The 12,500-nt window shown below is 38.6% G+C and overlaps 1 long non-coding RNA gene across 1 annotated transcript; it reads right to left on the reverse strand.

Moving 5' to 3' along the window:
- Nucleotides 1-3,982: 3,982 nt before the first annotated feature.
- LOC137996851 (uncharacterized) lies at nucleotides 3,983-9,229 on the reverse strand. Its single transcript, XR_011122387.1, has 2 exons — nucleotides 8,579-9,229; nucleotides 3,983-5,490 (listed from the first exon to the last, which is right to left on the reverse strand). It is a non-coding gene; the product is annotated as an uncharacterized lncRNA (long non-coding RNA).
- Between the last annotated feature and the right edge of the window lie 3,271 nt (nucleotides 9,230-12,500).

Genomic DNA, 12,500 nt, shown 5'->3' on the forward strand with positions numbered 1-12,500 from the left:
GACTTTCCTTCGAAGTGTAGTGGCTGGCTTGGAACGACAACTGAAGAAAAAGGGCTATTCCGCAAGCATAACAAACGACGTCGACCTGGTATTTGAGAAAACCAGAGAGGTTCTTTAGTCCAAACTAAAATAACTAAAGAAGCAAGGAAAGAGAAATAAACCCAAAGTGCCGGTAGCTTTGATAAGCGACGAACTAAAAACACTCTTCACTTTGGACTACTTTGGAATATCTGAAATGCAGTAAGTGTTGTAAATTTTATTGAATAAATTGTCGGTTGGGCGATTTTAAACCATTCTTTATTGCTTTCATTGCCCCACTCCATTTGTGCGAAATAAAATTGTCTATCAAACACTACCACAAAAAACCCTCAGTACCTATGAAATAAACACATCACAGCATGAAAAATGCTTTGTACGATTTTCATTCACTCGTTCGTTTTCTGATACTGCTCAACTCGTGAATAAAAATCGTACCCGCGCATTTTCCATGAAGTAATCTCTATTTTTACCACAATTGCTTGTAATCTCGCAATCTGATTGGCTAATTTGCCGTTGTCGATAAGAGTCTAGACAACGCTACTCGCGTCAGGCCTGCGTCAATTTGCACGCAATGTGATAGCCAATCAGGAACGCTCATCTTCGCAAATAAACCAATCATATTGCTAGAAAGTTATAGACAACGCTTGCTCTTTCTTTGAGTTATGATTTTGGTCTCGCTCTGAAATATAAACTTTCTTTGGCGTTGAATATTGTGGTAGTAAAACAAATCGAAAGTGGTTCATTGTTGTCTGTACTCTTATCGACAACGATATTCGTCATCTCAGTGTTCAAAATTTGTTGTAGACTCCCTCGGCTACGCTTTGATGACGAATATCGTTGTCGATAAGAGTACAGACAACGCTGAACCACTTTCGATTTGTTTAATCCCTCATATACACCAGGATCCCGTCGACTCGGAAACCACCAGAAAAGTGTCTTTAAGAGACAATTCCTAAAGGAATTGTCACTCCTCCCGGAGGAGAAGGATCACTCCTCCCGTTCGTCATAAATCCCCACTTCAACATATGTTTCAGATAAACTCAGGATCCAGGTTAAATTGGTATTTACTTAGAGCGCTTTTCAAATGAGCGTCGTAAAACCAAGACCAAAGTAATTACTTTGGCCAATCAAAGAGGACAGAAACAATCCAGAAAACCAATTAAAACTCGAAGTAATTACACGTAGCCGACACAAAGCGCGGGAAAATGTGCACGCGCGGCTTACCGTTGGTTTTGGTTTCACTTCTGATTGGTTGAAAAAGTGGCGCGAGAACTTTGAACCAATCACTGATTGAAGTAATGCAAAACCAAAGTAATTATACAATTACTTTCGATACTCAATTGAAAGCCACTCTAATTGATTAGTTAATTCATTAATTTGTTTGTTTGTTTTGTCACTTGCAGATTACATGAATTTAAGAAAAAGAAAAACCTAGTAAAGGATAGTGACGGGAAAGCCTGAACTAGAAGCCTGGGGCTTATATGAGGATCCAGGCTCCCCCAAGATTAGTCAAAGTATTAATTTTGTAATACGTCATTGCAGAGGCCCATTACCCAGAACCTCCATTTTCCATATTAACCCTCTAAGTCAACCCTTTCCCGTATCTTTTTATTTTATTTTAGAAGCACCTTCCAGTGGGTCGACTTAAGTGGGGTTTTTCACAATAGCCAATAATAAAAGACCTATGGTCAGCCATTTATTAAGTTAAATACGTATGTGACGTTTGTGAATTACGTCACGTATGTTCTCAGTCACATACGTCACCTACTTTAAAATATAGTAGTTCTAAAAATAGAAAGATACGGGACTGGGTTGACTGAAGGGTACAATACAGATGGACTGATATCCATGTATAATAATCAAAACTAATCCTAATCAGACCCTAATTTCTCTTTAGGCTTAATTTAGGCTCCAGGAAAGTTTTGTTCCAATTATGATCTGAGTGCATATTTAACCTAGGCAAAATGAGAATTGAAGTCCGCGTTATATACGATTTAAGCAGTTGTGATAGACTCCAGAAAATTTCAGATGGCTCCAAACATTCATTCATTTCATTCATCGAGTCGTTCACTGACGAGCCCAACAAATTGACCTAGTCCCAACTTGCTAGTTGGTAAAGCATTCCACCGGTATCGAATAGGTGGTCATCAAGAGCCATAATATTATGGCTCTTGGTGGTCATGGCTTCGATTCCGGTTTGGAGTCACCTGAATTTTACAGGTGTCTTTAAAGAGACAATTGCCTAAATTGTTCTGATAAGTGCGAAGTCACTTCTCACTTTCTTCTATAATTCGCACTTCAAATATACATTCATTTTATTCACCTTCTTTAACATGTCTTTTAGTATGTTATCTACTAGAAGAGAAGCTCAGTTAATGCGCCGATGAAATCAAATCTTCAACACCCTCCCCCCCCCCCGGACATTAGACTATCTTCTGTGCCCTGGGAGTGGGGAATTTGACCTTTGCCTGCGTGGGGTGGGGAAAATTGAACCGGAAGTGTCATGATTTTTTTTTCGGGCGCCGAAGTCGCTAACAGCTATAAAACACGTGTTTGGATGAGATGGAAGTGTTTAAAGGCCCACCTTCAACCGACTGGCTTTGCGCGCCGTAGAACAATTTTCATACATGAAAATCCAGCCAAAGCTGAAATTTATCCAGTCAGATCGCTTTGATAAGCAGTGCGAATTTCCATAACAAAAACAAACGGTCGAAAACCCTGTCGGTTGAAAGTGGGCCTCTAAAGGAAGATATATAGCATTTGTGAGCGACTGGCTTACAAAAAAGATCCTCAAAAGTTGTCTGCAAAGGAATTTTGGCTGCTTAATTCGTCTTTGTCATACTACAGAGTGGATACAATGTGGTACGTTTTCACACCCTCCATTTCATTTTTAAAGCTCTGAATGACGATAAGTTTCTGTCAGAGGCAATCAACCGACATTGAACAATTTAAAATGTATGCAGTCGTAAACACTCTACGCTCTGTTGTTGATAAGTATACATTTCCCTCGTTAAACAACCTTTGCCGTGTTTCGGGGTTAGAGCAGCTTATACTTGCTTATTGACATTGTCCTACTTAATTAATTCAATTTTCAAGTCACTTTCAATAGTTTCAATATTGTGTTTTTTTAGCAGCTCAAGTCTGGTAAAAACGGCACCATCATATTAAGTGTCACGAAACATGTGTTACAAGCTTTATTTAGACCACAAGAGCTGGCACAGTCGGTTAGTGCGCGGCTTTGTTGCAAGAGGTCCTGAGTTCGATTCCCGGATCTCACATCCTTGTTTCGACTCCTTTCCTTTCCGTGTAGCTAAGTAGCTTTAAATACCCGTAAGACGGAGCACTGATGGAGAGGGGGGAGCAAAATGAGCCACATTTTATTTGGCGGCCATTATGAAAGAGGTCTATGATACCATTTCTTATTTCGTGAAGTTTCGATCCTTGTCAAATTACTCGTCATTGATTAAAGTTTGAACTAACTTATTGTTGTTCATTTTAATTTTCCATTTCACTGTTCCTCTTACTTTGAGGTATGCGTAAGTTTAAATAACTCGCGTTCGTAAAAGAATAAACCTCTCCATAACAAGATTATTTCCAATCGAAAATCAGTACCTGGTCAGCGGTCAACTTAAAAGAAAAAACGGCATGTACTAAAACCCGAAACACCGAAACGAAACCACCGAAACCACCGGAACCGCCGAAACCATGGAAACACCGGAACGAAACCAGCGAAACCACCGAAACAACGGAACGAAACCATCGAAACGAAACCACCGGAACACACGAAACAGCTATAAAAACTTGAAAGGCGTTCCAAACTAAATCGTCCTTTTCCAATTAAGCAAATTCCGTTAAAAAAAGGGCAAATAAGCATGTTAGACAGCACATTTCCGACAGAATACTGGGGATAGAGGGTATTCTACAATAATTGAGGAACACAAAGTTGAAAACTTGACCACTTTATTATGTTTCTAACGGAAAGTACACTTTTTTTGACAGCTAAAAGGTTATAATATTTTACGGACTGCGTCTAAATGTCATCTTAAACATAGAGAACAGCTACGAAACCCTCGGAGCCCTGCATAACATTCAAATAATACAATACAAAAGCGCTATAAACCGCGGAACGCTTTTTTATTCCGTTACAAGAAGCCTGTTCGTCGTTTTGCCAAAGAAATCGAATTTTGGCTTTGTAATACCTAGTAATATCATTTGAAGTTATGTAAATTGCTGCAGGAACAGGAAATCGTGCGCTGTTATTTGTACTTTTGAGTCCGATTTTCGGATCCAAAATTCCACCCTTGATTTTAATGTTTGGACACGAAGTTGATAACTTTTGATTCCGATTTTCGGAGCCAACATTCTACGTTCTCAGCCCGACACGAATGTTGTTAAATTTTGAGTCCGATTTTCGGAACCAAAATTTTACGTTTCCGCGACGATCTCAGCCCAACACACCTTTCGACAACTTTTGAGTCCGATTTTCGGACCTAAAATTCTACTTTTCTATCTTCGTATATATCTGCCCACCACGAATATTCATACAGCTTTTGAAACTGATTCCCGGACCCAAGTGAACTACCAATATTCGTATCCCTAAAATTATGCACAAATTACCTACATATCTTGTGTTACCGATTTAGTAACACTGTCTATAAACGCTTTGTGCGTAAAACATCACTGAAGCGAACTATCAGTCTGGTTGTAGTCAAAATAAAGACTAGGAAAGGCATAACGCGTAAGGGCCATCACGAGAATAAGAAAACCACTTCCAAAATCTACTTTCCTCGCCTTTGAGCGTTGCTTGTCAGGATAAGCTCTAATTAAATGCCCTTTGGGCGTGCTACACTTTTTTTTTTTTCACATTAATGCCGCGAGTAAACATGAGTTTACAGTGTTGCACATTGACACTGAAACTTCAAAATATACTTTTTCGATTTGTCAAGCAATCAGGAGACAAAAATATTTAAATTTGATTAGAAATCGTTATACTTTTTATAATCAACATGCAACATCGTCGCGCCGCATTGGGAGGTTATACCCTATAAAAGCCATAGAGGTTGTTAAAGAGTTTTTTCAGCATCATTGCATCAATCCTGCTGTAGACGTCTTTGAGTTAAGTTGCGGTCTCTGGTCGGGTGTACTTATCCCATGTTAACGTGAAGTTGGAAAGCAAAATAACATCCTTAACGGCAGAGCTTGTTTCCACGCTACGTTTCTTCGATTCGTTCTAAAATAGTCGGGCTTCCAGCTAGACTTATAAGTTCCTTTGCAGTAGTGTATTGAAACATGGTCAACATATATAGCGGTGAACTTCCAAAAGACAGGTATTTTGTCCCAGTCGAGAAGATTGATGGCTTTAGAAAAACCTACTTCCACTGAGTCGGCTGTATGGTCCTCCACCTCCTGGATGGCTCTATTCTCTTCCCTACGGAGTGGCCCAGTGGTGATCTTAGAAAAAAAAAACAACAAAACAAAAAGAGACCGTTTTTCTTTTCAACTGAAGCGACACTGGTTAGCTAGCCCAAAACAAAAATTTGATTATATTTTTATTTGCTTTAAAGTTAATACAGATTCTTAACAAATTCCTTGTTCCGTTTCTAACACCTTTAACTAACCCCCTTCATAGCATAACTTCCTGTTTAATTAAAGTAAAAACTGTAAATCGCAGTTTACATTTAAGTCACTTTATAACGTTTATGGTTAAGTTTTTGTTTCTAAGACTCACAACTGTTCCTTGAAGCCTTCCTTCAAATTTCTTAATTAATCCATTCCTGCGTGGTTGTGCGGGTTCCTTGCAAATTCCTGGTTTTAGGGTTAGGGTTAGGGTTACCCTAACCCTAAAACCTTTCAAATGTTTATCCAAATCACTGTAGTGTATTTGACTACATTCACAAAATCCTAGAGGCTTTCTTTTACGTGCATTTGACTTCTTTAGTTTAAACTTAAATGGGCAGCTACCTAATGGAGAGTTAGAGTCGATGGAAGGAAACTCTTCAAATTCCACAAATTCTGGCGATATTTTCGGAATTGATCCTCTACTTTGATAAAATGCAGTTCCAACTTTTTCACTTGGCTATTCGCATTTCCTCTACAATAGAAACCTGAGGAATTTTTTTAGTAAATCAAGCAGTGCTTTGATACTTGAACCTGCTGCTCTAAACTCACTCGCTGTTAAAACTGATATTTTCCATTTTCTTGCAATTTAAAATTCTTGGTTTTCACGTGACGTCATCAAAATAAAAAAAAAGGGATTATCAATCCTGTTGAGCTTTTAGTTTAGTTAGTTATTAACACAGCTGAAGACTTTTCTTTTCAATTTTTTTTAGGTTTGATAGGGTTTTTCGTCGTGTGATAAAGGAAGGTTGAATTCTGAGCTTTTGCGTGACACGATATGGATCGTTTTCACGTGACGTCATTATTTTCTAAAATCCAAAACTAAAGAGCCACGAAAGTTTTTATCCTCATCAGGCATAAGAGACGGTAAATTTGTATCCATTTGCAATTTTAAAGCTCAATAGCGTGCTTCGTTTGGAAACCAGAGCATTTTGAATTTCTGAGTTATAGCGGTGCGTGACACGAGGCGACGATCGAGTTTATTGAGAAATATATATTTATCTCATGGTTTTGAGCCTTTTTAGAATTTAAAGCATTAGGAAAAGTGCTTAGGTAAATAGGTGTTTGTTCAGTACAGACGATCATTCGCCTAGATAGCCAAAGTAAGTAACAGATGTTGACACTATTTTCCGGCCGCCATATTGGTGGGCCACAGATGTACACCAACATGGCGATTTGATACTGGGCTCTGTAAATTTCTGCGAAACATATCGACGAATATCTGAAGTTTGGGGAAACGCACAGGCCTAAAACTTGGAGAAGTGTCTTCTTCACTTATCTTCTACAACATCACGAATTCTTGACTTTTTCCACCGGATGGTTTTCGATTTATTTTTTTATTGCGTGACAGTGAAAACGATCTATTAAAATGGCGGCAGAGAATGCTGTCACGTAGATAAAAAGCAACTCATGTGTACTCATGTGGATGTTTATGAGCCTTGAGAAGACGATTACAGGCTTTTTTATAGCAAAACTCGATGACATATGTTTTTGTTAGCTTCCAGCTGCCATATTGGTGCCCCTCGGAGGGACTAAAACATCGCGTGTCTATACAAAGCCTTATATTCAAGTTTGAGTAAAACATTTCTTCGAATATCTCCCGCACGAAACATCGCGCAGACCTGAATCTTTGTGGGGCTGTTCAAGAGACAAACGAAAATGAAAATGAAAAGAAAATGAACTTGACTTTATTTGTTGAAAGGTTTTGATGATGGTGTGACAGTGAAAACCGCAAATAGCAAAAACTGTGCGTGATCGTGGAGACTGTAAAGTTAAATTGATGCCAAAGGGCAGATTTCAAAGTGAATAGGGGTAACTCCCGTTACAAATTTTGCTTACAAACGAGATTTATCATTCGATCGATTTTCCATTAAACTTTGCAAGGTGAAACAATCGGAAATGTGTTAAGAGAGTGGCGGCTATCGCAGCTTAAGAAATATTCCCGAGTATAAATACAATACTGTGTATATTGTACATTTATTTTAGTATTATATTTATTTATGTCAGGGACACCTGGGAGAACAGATTACTGAAGGTGCTCCCTGGTTAAATAAAGCTCATTATTATTAACTTTTCCTGTGTTTTAGCTATTCGGTCTTGTTTTTCCCTGATTGAAATCAGATAATTACCTAAGTTGATGATAGGTTGTTTCCTTTGTGTCGGAATGTCACAGTCAAAGACTGTGAACTCAGGAAAGAACTGATAGAAAAACCTGATCGACCTCAAAAATTTGACCCTTAAAAATTTGTTCGCACGTGTCTTATTATTATTATTATGAGCAAATAATTGGAAAGTGGAAAGGTATGGTAATTAAATAACTGATTCGAGCAACCTCAAAGAACGCCGGATCACCTTATTTGCTGAGAACTTGATTTCCCCAAATTCTGATTTTGTAGTGATTTTTAAAGTGAAGTCAATCCAGGTAAAGACCTACGCAGTCATCGTAGTATTGCATGGGAGACTGTTCACGCGTGTGTAAACGCACAGCGCCCCCTCACGCGCTCACGCTAGTTTTCATCGCTTACCAGTTTGCGTTGAGAACAGAAAATGAAACGGCTAATGTTATGTTCAGGCACATATCATAAGTGTTAAATCATAACTTACTCATTACGTCGTTTTTTTTTAGAGGTGAACTAATAAGTTATATCAGTATACGGTTTGTTTTCAGATTGGACTTGAAAACTTTCCTTTTCAGTGAAAACTATGAGCTATGCAGTTAAAAGGTTTGAAACATCTAAAAGGAAATGCATTGAAAAAAATGGCGAAAAAACGTTCTCATGCTAATTTGTGATGCTATTCAGTACTTTTTAGTCTCCGCGTAATTACGCTGTTACTACTGACAAGAAGGTTACGTTTAGCCCGAAGGCTGGATTGGCTCCCCACGATTAGATTAAATTTATCGGTAAAGGTAATTACGGCTTACCGTCCATATTACGTTGTTCTTCTCGGTTCAGTTCATCGCTTCAACAGTCTGAATAATTCACGGGTACTGTTTTCTCCTCCGTCAGAATCTCTGAGTAAGGTTACATCTAGAGGTCGCCGTTCCGGCTCGAACCGTCTACATCATAACTGGGACAATGATCACGAATGGTTGGGGTCTTTGACGTTGATGCCGGAATGAGTCAAGGCTTTCATCTGAGAAACCGATCAACGTTAAACCCCCTCTTAGTTTCAAAGGAGTTCCTTCGATTCTGGACTTTGATGATGGAGACGTAAGCTGGACTCATCACTTGAAAACCCGATAAAACACCAGTTTCGACGTTATTGGTCACCTTCCATCTTTCCTGAAGTTTAGGTAGTAATTGCCAAACTCGATAATTGTTTCGAAATTTATAATGGTCATGAGCGAGGGTACTTTACTTGACCGTAATGGGCAGATTCTCCAATGTAAAGCCGGACGCACACAAATTGTGTAGCTCAGTGTTGACAAGCTCAGTTCACGAGGAGAATTATAAACATGTTTAGTACATGTGTGGCCAAAAAACTGCAAACAGAACATCCTATTTATACATACACAGGATGGGACACGCAGCACAACGCAGAGATGAAAGTCGTTACTTGGACGAAGCAATTCAGAATACAAATTAAGCGTGACCTCCAGACATTGCGCGGATTAAATTAAACAGTCGTGGCCTACTAATTGTGAATTTGACATGGTAGCTATCGTGACCTCATGTTCATCAAATCGACAGATGTATGCATGTACTGTAGTGTATCGTGGGCGTGAAATCGAAAAAAAAAAAAAAAGAAACATAAAAATGATATGTGGTGTTAAATGCTAAAAATGTGGGAGACGTTCAACACCCTGGCGATCGGGAGAAGCACACAGCTTGGTCTGTTTATGATCACACCTGACGAATGACGAAATCAAGATCGGCTTATGTGAACACGACCCGTCAGATAGTCGTTCGTGACCTTATCTCAGTGCCTTATTGAGTTTCATCATCGCGCACGCACATTAATCTTTTCACTTGTTAGTAACTGCAGCGTCGTATGGATTACAGAGCATTATAGACTGCACGAAAGAAAACAGGAACCGAACGAGTCATCGTCTAAAGCAAATACAAGAGGGGACAAACTTATGGTCAATCAAGATTCAAGACAATGAAGCCTACATTTTTCAGAACGGCCCGACTTGCATATTACGGAAAGGCATATTCGGTGGTGAGGAACGTTCCCGGCGCCTTTGAACACAAAGTTAACCACAAAAAGTTCAAGCAGTGGAGGTATGCTTTTTTTTCTGTTTACAGTTAAGTGTTATTTAGACTCAACTGCGATTTCTTGTTTATACTTTGAAGCCGTAGGGACGCTACCCTGGATGCCAGAGGTGTTTTCTCTCCTAGAGCGACCTCTGGCAGCCAGGGTATAGGTACGCGCCCAAATAATTTTGTAACCGCCTCCTATGTAAAATAAAATCCTCAAACATAACAGTTATTGCTTCCTACCAGCGTTTACCGGAGTAGGACCAAGCATTCTGCCTATATTACAAAACGGCACTGCATATAATACACTGTAACATATTTTGTTAATAATGCAGAAAAGTATCAGTTTGTCTTGTATTTTTTCTTTCTTCAAATTGACTGTAGACTTTGGAGATAATTATGATGTAATAGCACACGAAGGTATTCCACTCCGCCAAATATAAGGCGCCGAATATCGGATTTGTCGAAAGCAAAGACCCAAAAAACGACGACCGAAGACCCACTGGTCTACAACCTTTTTTGTTTTATCAAAAGTCAACTGAGAGCGCGACAAACATCTCATTTGGTACAACACGTGTCAAATTGTGTAACGATAGATCTAGAATACCAGTGAAAGGTAGGGATATTAAAAACATGACATTTCGGCAACGACATATCATCATTGTCAAAAGTAAAAGTATTTGATAATGGTGAGAGTCGCCGAATACTTTTTACCCTCAAATTGTGTAACGCAGCCAAATTCCATGAGTGTCGAAGTGACGAAGTGAGTGAGGAGTTCAGTACATTTTCTCGTCACAAATTCTTGGTTTTCACGTGACGTCATCAACATTAAAAAATAAGGAATTATGAATCTTTTTGAAATTTAAGTTTAGTTAGTTATTAGAACAGCTGAAGAGTTATCTTTTTACAAATTTTCAGTTTGATAGGGTTTCTCGTCCTTTGATAAAGCAAGGTAGAATTTCCAAGCTTTTGCGTGACACGATATTAAAATGACGTAGGTTTACGGGGCCGATTACATGAGCCGGCTGGCCCGGTTAGGAGGGCTGGCTCGTTTAGCCCAGATCCCGGCACGTCTGAGAAACACATCAAACAAGACGAACGTCTCACCACGTAGATGATATTTATGAGCCTTCAGAAGACGACTACAGGCTTTTTATATCAAAACTGGATGACATGTGTTTTTGTTTGCCCCTTAGAGGGACACAAACATGGTGCCTCCATACAAAGCCTTATAAATTTGAGCAAAACATTTCTTCGAATATCTCCCGCACGAAACATCGCACAGACCTGAATCTTTGAGAAACTGTTTGAATATTCATCTTCTTTAGTCTCTTTGATTCTTGACTTAATTTGTTGAATGGTTTTGATGATGGTGTAACAGTGAAAACCAGCAATATTACATTTGCTTATTGAGCGAATGTAAGTGAAATGACTTAAATTCCCGGCTTCAATTATCATGCTGTGTCATCCTGTGACTGTACCTATCGCTTGATGGGCACTTGATCCGCTTAACGCGGTCAACTGTGTGTGACATGCAAAGCTACATATGAAATCTTCTACAATCAAATATAGCACATGCAATGACCCCAGGAAAATTTGTAGTTCAATATATATTGGCCTGACAATTTTGATATATCTCAAAAATGTCATACACCAAACTACACTTTTGTCTCATGCCAAAAACAAATAAAATCCTTTGTATTTTGTATCAGATAACGTTTACATTTCAAAGGCTTGTACTTCGTGGATTGGATGTCTGAGAAACTGTCGCATACATGTAGGTCAAAAGATGACTTTTAATGTGCCGGAGTTAGAATAATAACTTTTGTTCTAATAGCACAGCTCAGATGTTTCTGCTACTTTAAGGACGGTGCCTACGAATTCAATAGTATTTTTGCCCCGTTTTATGATTATGCAGGAAATGTAGATCTTAACAAGTGTTATTGAAGTCCAGAAAGAAAATTCGGGGTAATCTCGCATTTGTCAAAGATAATTATTAATGAATAATATCTGTAAAAAGCTATAAAATACAAAGCAATGTATGGCGTTCTTTCTCAAATTGAAGCTTAATTATCTCTGAAAAATGCACTGTTACCCACAAGTTTTTTTTTGGATACCAAAAGTACTTACTAAAATTTACTTTCTCCGGATAGTTTTAAAGCGCGTAAAAATATCACTGTATTAGTAAGCATCACCGATAGTAAACCGGAGTATCTCGAGATGCGCAGAACGTGTGCGCAATAACAATAGGGGGCACAGTCATTAATTAATGGAGTTCACACTGGTGTACTTAAGGTAACCCTAGAGACACCTGCATGACCTTTCACTACAACAACAACAACAACAACAACAACAACAACAACAACAACAACAGTCAGGAACCCATGGGCTCCTGCAACAATTTATTGGTAGTTTCATATATAGATGGCATAATAACATAATAGCAAAAATAAGAAAATCAAACTACTGTAGTAAACCATTTGAGTCAAGTTATTTAACAAAATAATCAATCAATAAAAATACTTTTAAATGTCATCCGAGGTACAGAATCGCTCATATTTAAAACTCGGTTCTATTAATAATAAAAAAAAAGGCCGCAATGCGTACATGTGGGGGATTAAGTGTGCATAATTTAAAATCAAT

The sequence above is a fragment of the Montipora foliosa genome, chromosome 3, assembly GCF_036669935.1.
Source record: "Montipora foliosa isolate CH-2021 chromosome 3, ASM3666993v2, whole genome shotgun sequence".
NCBI lineage: Eukaryota > Metazoa > Cnidaria > Anthozoa > Scleractinia > Acroporidae > Montipora > Montipora foliosa.